The sequence below is a fragment of the Myodes glareolus genome, chromosome 16, assembly GCF_982192425.1.
Source record: "Myodes glareolus chromosome 16, mMyoGla1.1, whole genome shotgun sequence".
NCBI classification, from domain to species: Eukaryota; Metazoa; Chordata; class Mammalia; order Rodentia; family Cricetidae; genus Myodes; species Myodes glareolus.
The window spans coordinates 37,427,097-37,445,392 of NC_142041.1; the positions used below are offsets into that span (position 1 = coordinate 37,427,097).

General features: G+C 35.7%; 1 protein-coding gene across 2 annotated transcripts in view; it reads left to right on the forward strand.

The window, feature by feature from the left end:
* Window positions 1–18,296, forward strand: part of Lingo2 (leucine rich repeat and Ig domain containing 2) — a 1,156,348-nt gene that overhangs the window by 491,943 nt on the left and 646,109 nt on the right. For both annotated transcript variants that reach the window (XM_085677246.2, XM_085677245.2), the window contains exon 3: window positions 12,190–12,270. The gene's annotated coding sequence lies outside the window, so the exon portion shown is untranslated. The remainder of the gene's footprint in view (window positions 1–12,189; window positions 12,271–18,296) is intronic.

Genomic DNA, 18,296 nt, shown 5'->3' on the forward strand with positions numbered 1-18,296 from the left:
AAGAGCCTGAGGCGAATAGATTATGTTTAGGCACTGACAAAACACAGACACATTATTCAGTTTTTGCCCAAGCAAGTTAATTTATTCCAAACTTGTGAAGCTTTGTTTTGATAACTTCCAAGCTTGTTCTCGGCTCAGTGCTTGCTTGACTGAGAAGTATTTCCTTCTCAGCACTCCCTTTAGTCACTACAAATTCTATTTGGGGAACTAATGAGCTGAGATCATAGATTGAGCCCTTAACGGCAGGATCATGGTGCTATACCTTGTATGTCTGGTCCAGGGTTTACAAGCATGTGCATGAAGGGTCATGATTTAGCGTGTATGTAATTGGAACAGTAAGCGTACAGCTGTTTTAAGGGACTGAAATTTGGTCCAAAATTGTAGAAGATTACTCCATGTTGTCAGTTATTTTAAAGACTTCTAATTGCTTGTCTTTCTCCTTCTGCCTTATTCAGTGGATCCCACTTTCCCGTCCCCTGAGTTAATTCTGGTAACTAGCCTAGAAATATTTAAATCTTTGATTTTGAACACAGTAATTACATCTCACCATAGTAAAACTATGTTACAACACAAGTTGTGTTAGGAAATAGATAATCTAATTAATATCAAAATTCTTAATTCATTTATAGTTCCACTAAAAACAAAATCCCACCACAGGGCTAAAGACCTCAACAGTTAGAACAGTGCTCTTTCAGAAGACCAAAAACCCACGTCTACACCAGCACTCATGTGTACATACCCATAAATGCATAAACACAACATATATATATATATAATTTAAAAATTTAAATAAACACCTATGTAATTTAACAAATATTTTTTGAATACTGTAAATATCGTTATTTACATATTCTTCCATTTACATGAGGTCTACATTAACTCCACTGGGAGTTTTCAAGAGACTATTTATGGTTATGGTTAATACTTTCTAATAACAATTCATTTTCATGTTGTCCAGGTGCATTCTTGTCATCACCCAAGGTTTCTACTTCTGATTTGGGCAGCGGGACTATTTGCCTTTGTTAAATTGAATCCTTACTACAACGGTGACAGAGGCTGTGAAAGGGCAGGTCATTTGAAATGATACAGCTCTGTCATTGAAAATGATACAGTTCATAGAGGCTCTAAATGACCCATAATCGGATCTGGGTGTTTGGATGCTCTGATAATCAGAAATTATTAGCAGAATCCATCCTGGTTTGATGTAAATCCAGGAAACTCAATGTTCCAGAAAATTCAAGTTTCCACATATTAATAGGTTTGAGCTGTCTGTCGGGTCTGTATCATCTCCAGAGAGAAAGAGAACACTGGGCTTGGTCTACAGTTTTACTGATTCTTTACTGATAGAAATGCCAAGGACTCATGGGCCAGTGTTTATTTCACTGCCTATAGAACTATGTACTCTTAAAGTTGTCTCAAGACTGTAACCTATGAAACCAAATCTTATTTGAGGACTTTTGCATACCAAGAAAAATATTCTGCAGATTTGCTCAAACATTTGTACTGTTAGTGGACAAATTTGAACTATTAAAAACAACAAAAAAATGTAGTTTTCCATTTTAATGACCTCTTTTGCACTACAATAATTTAAAAATATTACTTTAATCAATAATATGTACTGTACCAGAGCCTTTGGGTCTACAAAATGTCAGCTGTTTAATCTTGAAAAATGGATGTTGCCCTTACAAATTCATCTGGTCAAGCATTTGCATTACATTATGCTTAGCACATAGACTTAAGAGCACTAAGAATGTCCTCATCAATTTTATGGCGAAGATGTAGACCTTGGTAACTTTCTGTGTGATCTCTAATTACAATAACTCAGGGTTTGATTGATTTCCCCGATTCCCGCCTCTACAGAGTGCCGAAAATGACAGATAAAAGAAAATTAATCTGCTATATAAACAGTCTGACATTTACATTTACTGTGTAACACACACTTAGAAACACAGGCGCGCGCGCACACACACACACACACACACACACACACACACACACACACACACACACACACAAAAATTCTCCTTTAAAATGAACAAAATCCAGTTCCTGGACTATGCCTTTAATCTCAGTTTTAGGAAGATGACCAAGAGTTAGCAGTCTTTCTCAAGGAAAGCCTGAAATACCTAAGGCCTTGCCTACTTCTTGAGTAAAACAGGGAGAGATAGAGAAGAGAAATGGAAAAGGAGGAAGAGAGGGAGGGAGAAAGAGAGGGGGAGAGGGAAGGAAGAAGAAAAGATGGAAAGAAGAAAAAAGGAAACCCTGCCATTGTCGTTTCCCACAATGCAGCTGAACATGAGTAGCATTAAGTTTAGAGAATTAAGCCAGGCACAGGAAGACACACTTAGGTTCTACATGATTGGAGGTGGAAAGAGCATTTGGGGATGTTGGTTACTAGGGGTCCGGTAGGGAAGTTGGTAACTAGGAATGAGAGAAAGGAGGTCATTAGAGGCAGGGGTATTATCATCAGAGATTTGGGGTGGGAAGGCATTGTGGGGGTGTTGGTAAAGCATACAAGATTCTATGTGTATAGTAGCAGAAGGTTCAAGCCACAGTGAATAACCTTCGTCGTCTCACCAAAAGTTTCCAAGAGTAAAGTGTCCTTGCCGTGAAATTGCAAATACGTGAAGAACAATCAATGTTTATCAGTTCAACTTAGCCACTGTATCATATGTACATATTTCAAAGGACTAGTATATAATATATAATATTTTATTAAAATCAATACAAATAAGAATCTTAAAACCATAAGGGATCAATTGATTATATCCCTAAAGAACAAATGGAGCAGCAAACAAGCTTCATCATTCAGGATTTCTTTTATTTTTCTACAAATATATATGTTGAAATCGATACTTTTCAAGGTCATGAATTGTTAGTAATTGTTATGATATATACATATATATATACTGTAGTGATTATTTCACATTTGTATGCAAAATGCTTAAGTTGTTATATTAATTACTTTTCTGTTCTTATAATAAAACACCATAACCAAAAGCAATAGAAAAGGATTTTGTGTGTGTGTGTGTGTGTGTGTGTGTGTGTGTGTGTGTGTGCGTGTGTGGCTTATGTTTTGGGGGCAAGAGTCTCTAATGGGAAGGGGAGGCATGGCTGCAGGTGGCCAGAACAGAAAGTTGAGGAATCACGTTTTCAGTTTTAGAAAGCAGCAGACTGGCAGTGGGGTACTGCTGCAACCCTGCCAGCCTGTGCCTAGCACAGAGGGATACTTCCTCCAGCAATGCTCAAATTCCAAAAGCTTCCAAAAATTCTCCCTAACGTACCACCAGTTGCGGACCAAGTGTTCACATATGAGAGCCTGTGGGTAACCTTTGTCGTTCAAACTGCCACAATTATACTCATTAAAATTATACACTTTTACATGTTAGCCATATCTCGATAAAATATTTTAAAAATAAAAACCGTGAATCAGAGGTCACTAATATAACTCTTTGATACAAGAGTCATATACATTGAAGTATTAGATCAAGGATTTAGTGCCTTTCTAAAAATCATCCACTGGCCTCATCATGAAGGAAAAGAACATTCTTTAAAATAGTAATTCAGGGAAATCAGAAGAAAAGAACAAGTTGAGTTAAGTGAGAACTTAGGTTTTAAGATTTTGGTGGAGTAAATTTGTCATGAAAGAATTCTATGTTAACTTTGATAGTACTGAAGAAGCTTTGCAAAACTCAGAAAGATTGTATCAATATTTTCCTGAGAGTCATGAAACTTTTTACAGGCATGAATTAGCAAGCATATCAATAATGCAAGATCACAATATGACTGCCTAAAACAGTTTTTAAATGTTTTTTAGTTGAAAAATTGCATGGCTACAGTATTACGAGTTTCTTTTTGCCAAGTGAACCCTTCAAAGAGGAAAACCAATTAGTATATACTGTATGAACTTCCTTGTCTTAAAGACCTACTTTTACTAAAATGAGTGATGCACATAATATTCTCCTTTTTTAATTTCTATTCATAGATAGCATTATGTACTCAGTCAAAAAATTAATAAATAGACAGTAGCTGAGATTTTTCTTTAGTAAAGGTTTTAGTGGTAACCAGGGGACCTACTGGAGGTTATCTCACATGACATGAGAAGAGGAAGAAGCAAATATTTTCTAATAATTTCACAGAATAATGGATTCCACAGTTACTGGCGATGCAGTATGTTCCCAGTACCTAATTTTACTAACTCAGTTAACAATTTCATCCATCCTTTAGGTAAGTATTTTGGTATATTTTTTTATTAATAAAGAACTTGGAATATAGTAAACATCAGAAATTTTCCAAAAGTTTTACAGAACAGCAAATAGCAATTCCAGTATTCAAATTCAAAAAGACTAGGTACAAAATCATATTGTTCAAGGAAATGATGGGAAGGAAACTTAAAGAAGACAGAGTAAAATATTAAAAGATATTCCTGATTAAAAAGAATATGTATTGAATGTATCATTTCTAACTGGATTATTTCTAAATGTATTATTTCTAACCTAGAAAGAGTTGGGAATGGCCAAGGAAGTGGTAGGATGAAGATTGTTCTAACAAAGCATCACTCCAAGCTCAAACCTTAAAGTTAGAAAGCATTTTCAGCACACATGGAGCAAAAGAGGTTACCGTGACTGCATGAACAGTGTTTTGTAGTTAGGGATCAAAACAAAAAGGAATGAAATTTATACCCAACAGACAAGGGAAGTCAATTATGGATAAATAAGCCTAGGTTGATATTTTACAGTAGGTATGCCTGGGATATAGTGAATGGACACAAAGGGCAAGAATAAATCATGTTTAGACCATGTGAGTAAAACAGAAGATACCCAGTTGCTTGGAGAGGGCCTAACAACAGCATTCATAACAGATGGTTTCAAAGATGCATCTGGGACATAAGAAAGAACGCACAGCTGGGAAACAGAGGACACTGGCTTCTGAGTTGAGATTTCTGGCCGAAAGTATTCATTGCTTGTGTGTTTGTTTGAGAGATTCAAGGTCTGATCAGATGTTTGTTAGTCTTAAAGAGTTATTTTTTATTAGACTTAAGTAAAATCTCTCAGTGAGAACAGCCTATGACTCTTGGCAATCTGTTCCTGACATTTTCCTTTGGCTCCCTTCATTCTCCTGGACAAGAGCTCAGCCTTTACTCCATATTTCTTAGTATGCTGTTTTTCAGAGCACAGTGTCGTTGCTTGTGTTTCAGGACATGGACACATGCCACAACAAGATGTTGCCTCTTGTGTGCCTTGATGCTGGGCTTCTTACCTTCTTGTGGAAGGGCTTTCTGACAACATGTTGGGACACGACCTTGACTTTAGAGAGATAGAAAAGCTTTTAGTTTCTGTGAGTTCTTTTGAGCCCTAACAACTGAGATCCAGTAGTATCTGGCAGCCCAGGAATACCCTTCTGTTATTTTGCTCAGAATAACCAAGTTGAGAAAACTGAGAGGCACCCACAATGCCTCCCCAGACAGATTTGTGTTTCTTCTCTACAGTTCCCCTTGGTCTATAAAATGAGAGTATCCTTCTGAGATGGGCCAAGACACTTCCATTCATGGGAAAAAGACTTGCTTGGGGTTTCCAAGAGTTATTAGGGATACACAACCTGTGATGGGTAGTTTATGTTAACCTCACACAAGCTAGAGGCATTAGAGAAGAGAGCCTCAGCTGAAAAAAAAATGTTTTCAAAAGACCTGCCTGTAAGGCATTTTCTTAATTATGGATCAGTTGGAGAGGGCCCAGAGCATTGTGTAGGTGGTGCCATTCCCGGGCTGGTGGTCCTGGGTTTTGTGGGTAGATAGTCTTAGCAAGCCATGCGGAGCAAGCCAAACAGCAACAGCTCTCCTCCATTGCTTCTGCATTAGCTCCTGCCTCCAGGTTCCTGGCCTGTTTGAGTTCCTGTCCTGGCTTTTTTTGATGATGAGTTGTGATATGATGTATAAGCCACATAAACACTTCCCTCTCCAACTTGCTTTTGGTCATGGTGTTTCATTGCAGCAATAGAAACCCTAACTAAAATGCAACCCTTCTGCCCCTCATTCAGAGCATCAGCGGCTATTACTGTGGGAATGCACTTTTCCTAGAAAATAAAAAGAGTCTTCACTATTCTCTTCAGTGACTTTTTGACAGAGAGTGAGCGGGGAGGAGATATTCAGCTTCATCTTAACATGGCCTACTGTATATCAGGAGCTGAAAAGGAGTTTTGGTTTGCTACCTGATATCCCCATTATTAGAATTATCTTAAATTATGAGATTTTCTTTAAAAATTAAAAAGATTTCTCTATTGAAAAGGATTATTCATTGGAATAGTTTATTAAGCAGTTCAAACATAGAACAAAATATAAATGACTATGAATATGAACTTATAATTGGAATACAGATGCCAAGGTCATCGAACAGAGGGTAGAATCATTGAAGGTGGAGAACAAAAAGGCGTGAATCCATTCCAAAAACCTACCTGACCTATCTATACAGGTGTGTCTGCTTGGCTCATGAGAGGGAAGCAGGTGAGACTGGAAAAGCTGCCAACTCTGATGTTTCCTTTTTCATTAAGGGACTTATACAGTAAGTGATTTTACACACAGTTTTGGTACATGTTTAGTGTAACACTCGATATTGTGGATGTTTACTGAACAGGAATGGCTCGTATCATCACCATTGTTTTTATTAAACTGCTTCTGTCAGCCTTTATGCTTATTTCTGGCTTCATTTTGTTGTTGTTGTTGTTGAAGTGTGGCTAAGATGATGGCTAAGGCTCAGTTGTGCAGTTATTAGATTTCTATCACAGGTTTTCCTCCATCAGAGAAAACAGAAATAATTAATAACTCAAATTAGTAATTAATAACAATAATTAATAACTCAGGCTATTAATTAATAACTCAAGTTATTGTCACTACTGTTTTGTCTCAAGCCTTGGTCTGTTATTTGCTCAATAAATCAGTCTATACCTTGGTTGAAAGTTGTACTTTGCCCCCCTGTGGTATCAATGATATTAATAAGTAATATTTTTGGATTGTTCTGAAAATTAACTTAGCAAATAGCTGTGTTAAAAATAGTGCTTGGTATATGAAAAATATTCAGTAATTATTATATAATTCTTTGTTGGGCTTGAAAATGTTAATGTGTATGCAAGTGTGTGCATGTATGTGTGAGAGAATTCATAATATGGACAGATAATTTTAAAATATATTTAATTCCAAACGAAGCATGAAGATTTGTTGCCAGACATTGTTACAGTGGTGTTTCAACTTTCAAAAGTTTAGGCAGAATAAAAAGTTTTAACTTGATTGACCTAATAAAAAGACACCAGTGCATTACATCCCACTCCAGGGTTTTGAAAGATTAAAGCGAATAAAAATACGGATATCCTTAGCAGGTGTGTCTCTAAGAAAGCCACGAACAAAGAGAGTGTGTGCCACCAAAGCATTCTGGAGCCAAGTCCTCATCGCTCAGCTGGGAGTCCCCGAACAAAGCTGCTGAAAAACCAGGCAACTTGAAATGAAGATTAAAAAAAAAAATGGCTGTTTTGAGGTTTCCCTTTTCTTCTATTGAGGAACAAGCAGTGTGCATTTCATACTAAACTAGAATTGGGTATTGTAAAGGAGCAAGACTCTCCTTCAATAGATGTGCTTTAGGTGGAGTCTGTAGAGAGAATTAATCAGTACTGTCACTGGATTTTTCTAAACTTGGGAAATGTTTGCTTTCAAAATCACAATTTATAGTGAGTAACTCAATCAAAACCCCTTGACTATATTTTTTTCTCTCCTCTATCTTTTTTTTCATATATAGTTTTAGGTAAGTAGTGTAGCTAGGTTGATTTATTAAAATAAGAAATTATATGTTTTAATTTTTAGTATTTAGACTAGCTGTTTTGTGGAGTGGGTTGAGAATTACATACCTGGTTTACTTGACTTAGGAAGAAAGCAATGGTATATTCAATTTTATCTGTTCTAATGAAAAATAATTTTGAATATTTATGTCCTGAGGAAATATCACTTCTATGACATCAATTTGCTAGAAATACCATATTAATTAAATCTTTTATTTTTATGTGAATGTTACCTGCTTAAAATATTAGACTTTTATGAATCTTGTAGCCTAGCTTTAATTACAGAACTAGACTGCCTTGAATTTTAATACCTTCCTTTAAAGAAAGGGTCAAAGAACCAAACACAAGGACAGGAAAGCTTTCATTCAGAATTTCCCTCTTGTTTAATAACTGTGAAATGTTGATAATAAAACATGAATTCATCTGCATCTGGTCTGCTGTGCTAATTATAGGTTTCAAACTTGGTTAAACACCATTTTATTCAATTTCCTATTATTCTCTCTGGTTTCCTGACCATAGCTATCTACTTATGCTACTACGGAGATGGTGTTACTGTGTGATATGTCGTCCTGATATAATTATGGGATAAGATTAGGTGCCTCAGATAGTAGGGTGATCTTTAATATTTCCTATGACTTAACTTACATTGAACAAATTAAATAATGGTTCGTTTCATTTGCATTTTATTTATTTTGAATCTTTGTGTGCTGATATGTGTGTGTATGTGCAGGTGTGTACATGTCATAGGCCACGAGGGGAGATTAGAAGACAGCCTGCGTGAATTCATTCCCTACTTCCACTATATTAGTCCTGAAATCTAGTTCAGGTCATGAGGCTTGGGGTCAGGAGCCTTCACCCACTAAGTCATCTTGCTGACCCTAAAACACTGTTTATAAGGCAGTGATGAACATAGATAGCTTATGTAGTGGTCATCATTTCTCCTCTTCAAAATGCTGGATCTAAAAAAGGAAACAAATAAAAGTAGAGAAGATGCAGACGCCATCTAGTTACTCATTTGTCGCTGAGCGAGTCGTCTATCCCCAATGTAAAGTGCATCCTTTCTCTTAGAAGAAATCTAACTCGACTGTCAGTGTGCTTCCTCTTGCTATGCTGCAATCAGTCAGACGCCCCTCCGAGGCTGCTGTGCCGTTAGCCGTCCTCTACTGTCTCAGGAATGCACTTTCCGCCATGAACCCTGAAACTTCATTCTTTCTGGGTACGCGCTACACTACTGTGCAAGAATATAAATATGGTGAAGAAAACGTCAATAACAAGGTAATTTTCACCGTCTGAGAGAAGAGGCCAGAGAAGATTTTTGCTATGAAAAATAAAATTCTTTCAGCTTTCCTATCTTTAAATAAAGTCTGAGAAATGTTAGATCTATTTGTGGAACAAAGAAGAATGTTTTGTTTTGTAAAATCTATTCATTCAAAAAAAACATTTTTTCTTCTGTATCAGCTGTAAATATATATATATATATATGAAAATTTATAACTATATGATCTTTAACATAGAGTGATTCACTTGCAATATGTGTTTTATGTGTTTTTCCCTTCAAAAGAGAAGGGGATTATTCTTTTCCATTTATTTTCAAAGATGCTTTAACATATGCCCATAAAAATAAAAAATTAATTCACTACATTTTGAGTAACATGATATTTTGCTTATTTATAATTATTACTCTATACTTTGTCTTCAAAAATAAGTAAAATTATAGTTTTGATTATAGAAAATCAATTGTACAACACTAGACTCCTAAGTGGAGTCCTTTTTGTTTGAATAGTAACCAAGTCTAGAATGGCAACATTCTAAACGCTATTATCTTGAAAGTTATTGGCAGAACCGTATATCGCTCCTCTTTAATGAAACTTTGTGTCGTAGTCACCACAGCATGATCATAATCATGAAATTGACTCATCATAGTTTCCTATTTAAGGAACTAATTCAAGTGTGATTTTGTTGACCATGCAAATGTATTTGGACACATTTCATTTTATTCATGTCTCAGAAGTATTTTCTGACTACTAAATACTCATGTTTTTATTTTTTTATATTCTAAGCATTAGCCTTCACTTTGAATTTTTAATTCTTTCAAATTTCTAAATTTTTAAATCTGTTTATTTTTATTGTAGTTTTTGAACCAACTCAGTTAAACTGCATCTACCAATTCTTATGAAACTAAATTTTCATATTTTTCCACTTCTATACTTTGACGATGTATAGTTTTTTGTTGATGTCCTTTGGCTTTTTCTTGAAATCACTTTAGTGGGAAATACCTAAAGCACATTTAACATGACCAAGAACTCCCTGCTTTATTGGCTTCTCCTCCTGCTCATATCCTGTATTGCAGACTGATAAAACATTGCGGCCAGCTTTGGCTTACTGCCTGGGAACTATAGTTTGGGATGTGTTCCTTATACATTCATTTGTCAGCACAGTAAAACTGAATTTATTTCTGTTGAGACTCCTCAACTGCAACTCAGAAACCAATGCCTGTTTCAGTCTTGCTAACATATCTCACATGGTTTTGTGTTTCTCATCTAAACTTTATGTGTAATTAACTTAATTTTTGCTTAATGGCTGTGGTCTGATTGCTTCTTTTGCATTTATATTATTTACTTTATTGCCATAATCTATTTTTCATATCTGTCAAGCAATAACACCTCTAAATTAAAATGATTGCTTACTAAAAGTTAAAACATGACGGAAAATTGCAAATATAATACACATTCCTTCTAAAATAAAGATGTCAAATACAAAAATATTTTTACTTTGTTTTGTTTTATTTATTTTTGACAAGATCTGATTGTTTAACACATTTGCCTCAAACTTACAGACCTTCCATCTAAACCATCTCCGTGTTGGGTATTAAAGCTGTGTGGTACCACGCCTAGCTCTGTGATCTTTAAATATGATTACAAACTAAAGTTTTCATTCCTTTTTGGGGACATGCAAACTCCAACTAAGAGATTGTGTGCTGATATAGATCAGAGAGAACACAATAACACTGTTGGGAAGCCTTGCTGTGCGCATATCTCGTTCTTAGAAGAATCGGGCATGCAAACTGAGTTCCCCATGCTTGACAGCAAGTTCAATACTTTTAACACACTAAACCATCTCCCCAGCATCCAGTTGCCCATATAAATTCCAGAGAAATATGCCGAGTGTTCTTACCAATATCTACGTTATTTTTTTCAGACAAGGTTCTCTTAGAGAACCTTTCTGTAACTTGCTGTTTTGACAAATAGCTGGACAGCCAGCAAACCCCTGGGATCCAATTCTCTCCCCAGTCCTTGCCACCAGAACTGAGGTCACAAATAGGTGCTGCGACCCTGACTTTTTTTTTTTTTAAGTGACAGGGTTTCGCTCTAGGTTTGGAGCTACACTTTTCTTTTAGAACTGAAGTCTTTGTGTTTGGGAAGAAGGTGCTTTACTCACTCAGCGTGTTGCCATTCCTATAAAGAATAGGTTTTTAACATGAGTGGAGATAGAGAAGTAACACAAGGCACCAGCAGAACTCCATGAAGCTTTTTTGTTTTTGTTTTTGTTTTTGTTCTTTATTTAAGATCTGCCTGCCTCTACTTCCTGAGTGCTGGAATTAAAGGCATGAGCCACCATACCCGGATACTCCATGCATCTTAATTATCATTTTAATTTGATTTTAGAAAGTGTTTTTTAAATGATTGCTTCTATAGAAAACTAAAATCTAAATATGAATTATTACTGGAGTCTTACTGCAGATTAATGTCTATCATTTCATCTTATCAGTTATACTTACTTGACACTCCATAATTTCCTATAGAAGATTCATAAATAAGAGAAGTGAGGGTCATCTGTCTGACAAACTCATGTGCTGGGTGTCTATTACCAAATGAACTAATTCTTAAAACAATGACTAGTATTTTTGTGAACTATGTATATTGTAGATAGAAATTATGGGACATGTATCAAAGTTCTTGATAAAAATATACTTCAAGTAATCATTCTAAAACCTAAACAAGGAGCCCTCTGCTTCATTTAGAAAAATATTTATACACTGCTGTATGTAGAGTAAGAAAACATTAAATTATGAGTGCTTGTTTTCATAGTACACCAATCTCTCTCAAGAAAATATATGTAATTGAATGTGGGTTTTCTTTGTGGCACTTTATAATCTGGACTCTGTTTGAGCGTCTTGGAAGTCCCAGACAGATATAATTTCCCTTGCTATATTTTGCAATTTAACAAAAGCCATAATAACAGCATTACACGGGGAAGCACTTTTTAAGTGGCAGTGCAGAATGACAATAAAGTTTTATGGCTAATCACCGTCATTGTACAAAGATATATATTGCTCTGAATCCGCCTTTGCCTTCCTTTTATCTCTAGGAATTGAGAAGTGACACGGGATGACAGCATTGTGAGCTCTAAGGACTTCTAAGCTGTTCTGCGAATTTTGAAGCATATGAGGTAAATGTTGAGTTTATTTTAGTTGTGGTTTGGGGAGGAAAGTGAATACCATCTTAAACCTTGTTAAGCTCTGATATTTTATGTAACATATTGCAAACTACTTGGACTCTGTTTGTATTTGCTTAGTGCCTTTATGAAAATTCTAGCATGTTCAAGGGTTATACTCTGCTTGCTTTTAATTTTTTTAAATTATGTACTTTGCAAGAGTATCTTCTGACTTATCCTCTGACTACATAGAATCTTGGGACTGAACTTAAGTCTTCTAACTTGTTGGCAAGTGTCTTTAACCATACCCATACATTAGTGCAACTCTCAACCCTCATCTACTTCTCTTGGAAGTAGATGTGATTAATACAGAGTTCCACAATTGATCAAGGTGCGGAAAATAAGAGTCCGTGAAGTAATCAGCTCTACATGGTTCTATCTGACCTTGTCCCCAAGACCTAGGGGTGGTCATGAAAGAGGCCTGCGAAGAGTCTAACTGTCAGAAGTAGTCAGTGTCTGATGGGAAGCATTTATTGAACATGATAACACCACCGTATTGTGAATTCCTGTCAGCTCCGACTGCAGGCACAAAATTTGCAGGCAAGCCATAGCAACTGACAGATGGGGAAGAGCTCATGAAGTTCATTCCTTAGATGAGGAGCCATTGACGCTTGATGGTTTCTAGGTGCATGAGAGACAGTTCTTTTCACACATACAAATGCTAAAAGGCTATCTATAAATTGTCCCGTACCCGTGCACATAGGCAACACTAAGTGGACTCAGAGAGTTTTAAAAATGGAGGGGAGAGAGAGAGAGAGAGAGAGAGAGAGAGAGAGAGAGAGAGAGAGAGAGAGCATAAATGGGAGAGGAGGAAAGTGTCAGGGAGGGAGGGGAGAATGGGAGGAATTTGGTCAAAATATATCATATGAAAGTCTGAAAAGGAATAAAGTTGCATATAATGTCTGAGAGCTGCAGATGGATCTTTATAAGTGCTTGTACTTTGTTTAGTGATACAGGGTATGCAGGAGTCTACAGAGTCAATAGAAATTAAAAAAAAAACTGGGTTACTCCGGCCCTTTCACCTCATGAGTTCTTGCAGCTACTTCTGAGTTTTGTAGCTGTGTAGTTCAGGTAGGCATCTCCTGAAACTCTTGCCCACATTTCTAGCTATCCTGGCTCTGTTTAGGATGTCTGCATCAAAATTTCATGGATGAATGTGTGTTTCTCTTCTGTTGTTTGATGTTGGAATGAAACATTTGTAATCTGTCATTGTCTGTACACCTAAAGTAAGAAAGAAAAAGAATTTGGAAATAAGGATTAGTGGGAAAATAAGGCAACTCTGAGGAATAGTGCTGTAAGCCTAGTACTCAAGAAACTGATGTAGGAATATTGTGAGTTCAATGTCCAACAGTACTACAATAGTAAGGGTTTGTGTCAAAAATCTAGAAAAGTAAAAACAAAATAAATTTAGATGAAAATAAAATTCATTTAACTTGAATATGAAAAGATGTATGAGGCTACCAATTCGGCCCTTGTGAATATCAAACTACAGGACTCTCAGAAAATTTCTTTCTACCCTGTACCATATATCTCAGACCAATAAAATATCAAGGAAAGGATGATATGTTTGCAGATGGTCTAATTACCTCAAACAGTGATTACGCAGAAATACATAACTGCATAGCAGTATAAGAAACTGGTTTGGGTGGAGAGGAAAAAGACACTGTCCCTAAACAGAAATGCGGCCCTAAATAAGAAAGGAAAGAAACAGTGGAAGGGAAGGAAGGAAGAAGAGTGGGAAGTTAAAGGAAAGGAAAGGGCAAGAATATTTAAAAAATAATCTTTGTCCGGGAGTAAAACATAAAACCTTGAAGACGAAATGTACAAAAATGCTGATGTCGTTGCTAAAATTTAAATCTTAGAGTTCCAAAACTTAAGCTACATACCAAGGCACACAGTTCCCATTTTACAGTGATGTCCATTATATTCGCTTGGATGGGGTAATAGAAGAATTGACAGTTATGTGAAGAGACTCAGAGACACTGCTAATTTGTTCTTCGTAAATTATCTGTCATTTACAAAGTTCTTATAATCAGAAAAGAATATTTTAATGACACTTAAATATGTTAAATTTGAAATGGTTCAAAGACACTATCTAACGTAATTACTTCTTGAAATATTCCTGAGCCTCTTCCTTCACAGTGCTTACTGTGGGTTTTAGGAATTCTGATAAATTAACCTCTTCTTCTTGCTTGAATTTACATAAGTTTTAAAGCTATCTCTTATCCTGAAAACAAAAAAACTCACTGTTTTCCAATGCGCCTTGATAGCAAACAGTTGCAAGGATATTATATTTTGACATGCTGAAAGTGAAATGCAAATTATTACTTTATGGAATTATTAGAAATTATTTTGAACATTAAAATTCCATTTACTTGTGAAGGGGTGCTTTAAAAATATCAAAACCTCATGCAAATCCTTTCAGCACTGACAACTTTCATTTTATTAAAAGTTTGCATCACAAAGAAATGAAAAGATAGATCCTACATTCTCTGACTTGTTCTAAGATTAGATCAGTTCACTGCCATCATCAGCCTTTGGAGAAAAAGTTGTCTTGTAGCTATACCCCCTGGGTCATGGATACCATGTAATCAATTGACTTCTGATTTCGACCAGTTGTGGGTTTCTATAATAATCTCTGCATTCTGAAAAATGAAACTTCTTTGGTGAGGGGTGAGAGACTGTATTTATGATTATCAGGTAAGTTTTATGATGCAGTTAGGAATCATGCTAGTCTTTGACATTAATAGGTTTTCTCCAAGCCCCACGATGACCTCACTATCCTAAACAGTTGGCTAGATTTTTAGTACCAGGCATGATTTCCCTCTTGTTGAGTGGGCCTTAAGTTCCATTAGAGAGTTGTTGGTGGCTGCCAAGATATGGTGTTGTTATTGCTCCTCTGGTAATATTTTCCTCTTCTAGACCGTGCTATTCATAGATGTCACAATTGAGTAGAAATATGGATTGCTTTCTTACTGAAAGCTTGCTAGAACTCTTTTGTATTGTGAAAGACACACCAAAGAAAGGAGACTTTCAGGTCAGACATAGTTTGAACATTGTTTTCATCAGAAATCTAACAGCAGTTTGTAAAACTATAATTATTTTTGCAAAACTAGTATAAGAATGTACAAGAGAAAATTCTACATAACAAAAGTACATTTGTTTGAAATCAAATTCTTAGAGCAGACACAATAACGAAGCAATGTGAATTTCAAAAAATTAAGTTTACTTGTTTGTTGAATACTGAATTCTAAATTGTTGAGATGATGAAAAAATGTCTGCAAATATGTTAAAGTCAAGTTAGGGGAAGTTAAAACTTATGTCCGTGTCTCTAAAACAGGCCCAGAATACTTTAGCATGATCCAGAATGAAACTGCTTTTTTTGTTGTTCTTTAACTTTGACTGGTCAGTTGGTTGGTTGGTTGGTTGGTTTTGATTTTAAAATAGGAGTATATGGGTTTATTTTTAAGTAACAAAAAGTACAGGGCAAAAAACAAAATAAAAAGCAGAAAAAAAATCCTGTGAAATTGGAGTTTGTCTTCAACACAGTTACGCGCTGCATCTAACATATAAAGTACATATACTATGTAAAGTTGACATATACTGTATATAACTATATAAACTTCTGATATAGATGAAATCTGCTTTTCAAAACATCGTATCAGTGTGTTGCCTACCTGGGCTGCATATTGTCTTGTCCTCTTGAGTGCTGTCCTAACAAGTATTTGCCACCCTATTGGTGCTTGGAGCTGTTTGCGTGGTATGTTTAGCCTGCTTCTCACAATGGATTTGGTTGCTCATATCTCAGCAGTCTGCCATTACTTTATGGTCTTTTATGCAGAGAAGTAACTCCACATGTGCCATTAGATCATTTCATCTAATTTCATGGTGGTTTTTGATGGTCCATACTATCTTCATTTTAAGAAAACCTTTAAGAAATATCATGTAGAAAAGTGGTAGGATTCTTTTAATTCTATTAATTATTGGGATAAACTTTAATTCATCTGTAAAGTGGTATGCACATAAATTGCGTGAGAGTCTTCCCATGTCTTTAGCCATCTCCCTGACATGATCTGCAGAAATTAAGGCAGAAGGTAGTATTGATTATAATCCGGGTCCCAGATTTAAGTTATGAGCCTGCAAAGGGACAACAGCAACTTTTTATTCAATGACATCTGAAGACTGATTAGTAACTAGTAGTGGGAAAAAGATAACTTATAATCGATCATAAAATACATGCTTCACCATTTCTATAACCTTGAATTAGAACCCAACAATTAGTTTCCCATTCGTTCAATTTAGAGCATAAATTTAAATCTCTTATGAATACTTTATTATTTTTAGTCATCCAGGGCTTTGCTCAGAACAATATGTAGGCCTTTTAATTAGACTATTTTGGTATATTAAATAAAATCATTTACTTCTAAAGAATATTTTAGCATCAGTTTGGATTTTCCTTTGTATTCTCTGCATGGTTATACTGGAAGTCTGTCTAGGTTATATGCTCTGATTGTACATCTCAGTGTCATAGAGATTCCCAAAGTGCATAAGTTTAAAAATCTATGGTTTTGTCTTTAATCATGAAGAGAAAATATGAGGACTTTAAAGTTCATCCTAGAATATATTCATCAACATTTCTTAGAATAAGTAGTGATCAACACTATAGTTACAAGATAAATATTTGCAGATGATTGCCAAATTTTGTGATTTCCTTTCATTCATCTATATAGCTAAGATTTTTATCACTTAAATAAGGCATTAAAGTCTTTGTGTTTTCTTTAAAGAAACACTTTCACTGAGACATAGATTATATCAATCCCCTCAACTAATATTGGTTTGTGTTACAGATACTGGAAATTCATTCCTGATTTAACTATTTTAATGTGTGGGTTTCTCTGTTCTTCAGAAGCTGATCCCACTGAGAAGGCCTTTGCACATATTTCCCTCCAGTTTGATTACACACACAGCAATGGCTCTCTGACAATTGATTGCCTCTGACGTATTACCCTAGTGAATCAACTACATACATGTGTATGGACAGTTCTAAGAAGCACAGAAGAAAAAAAAACCTACTACTTAGCATGTTAACTACATCCAAAGTTAGTCAAAGTAGTTGTAGTAGTGTGGCCGCTGCTTGTTGGTTCTGGGCTGCCCAACTAGCTTAGACCTGAAATAATCACACAGAAACTGTATTATTTAAATAACTGTTTGGCCCATTAGCTCTAGCTTCTTAATGGCTAACTCTTACATATTAATTTAACCCATTTCTATTAACCTGTATATCACCATTAGGTCATGGCCTACCAGCAAAACTTCAGCATGTCTATCTCTTCTGGCAGCTCCATGGCATCTCTCTGACTCGCCCATTATTATCCCAGCATTCAGCTTAGTTTTTCCCGCCTACCTAAGTTCTGCCCTATCAACGGGTCAAGCCAGTTTTCTTTATACATTAATAGTAATCATAGCAAACAGAGGGAAATCCCACATAAAGTAGTGAAGCCTAATGCTCTAAAATCAATCCAGATGGGGATCCAATTACCTTGCATTTAGACTGCATGTGCATTTGATGACATCTTTCTCTTCAGGTCTTATGGTATCAATGTGAAGAAAAAATAGAGTGATCTCAGGATGTTAGAGTATATTCTTTGTAAATGCTAACTGTCATCAGTATCAAAATAGAATGTTTAAAAGAAACCCTTTTTGTTATTCTGCCACCTCTCTTGACCTTCTAAAACACATATTCATGTTTGTATTCATTCAATCTTGACTGAGTATAATTTATGTCCTCTGATTACTCTTAAGTAGCATAAGCTGATGCAATCCTTGTCATAGTCTTTGCACCCTAAGTGGGTCATATAGGGCATGTATTAATAATACAGTATGTGAAAGAAAATGCCCAGTAAGAAAAAAGGTAAGGTTAAGTGAAACAAGGTGAGAAGCAGAGGTGCTGATTTAAGCTATATTGTCAGGGAAAGTCCCAC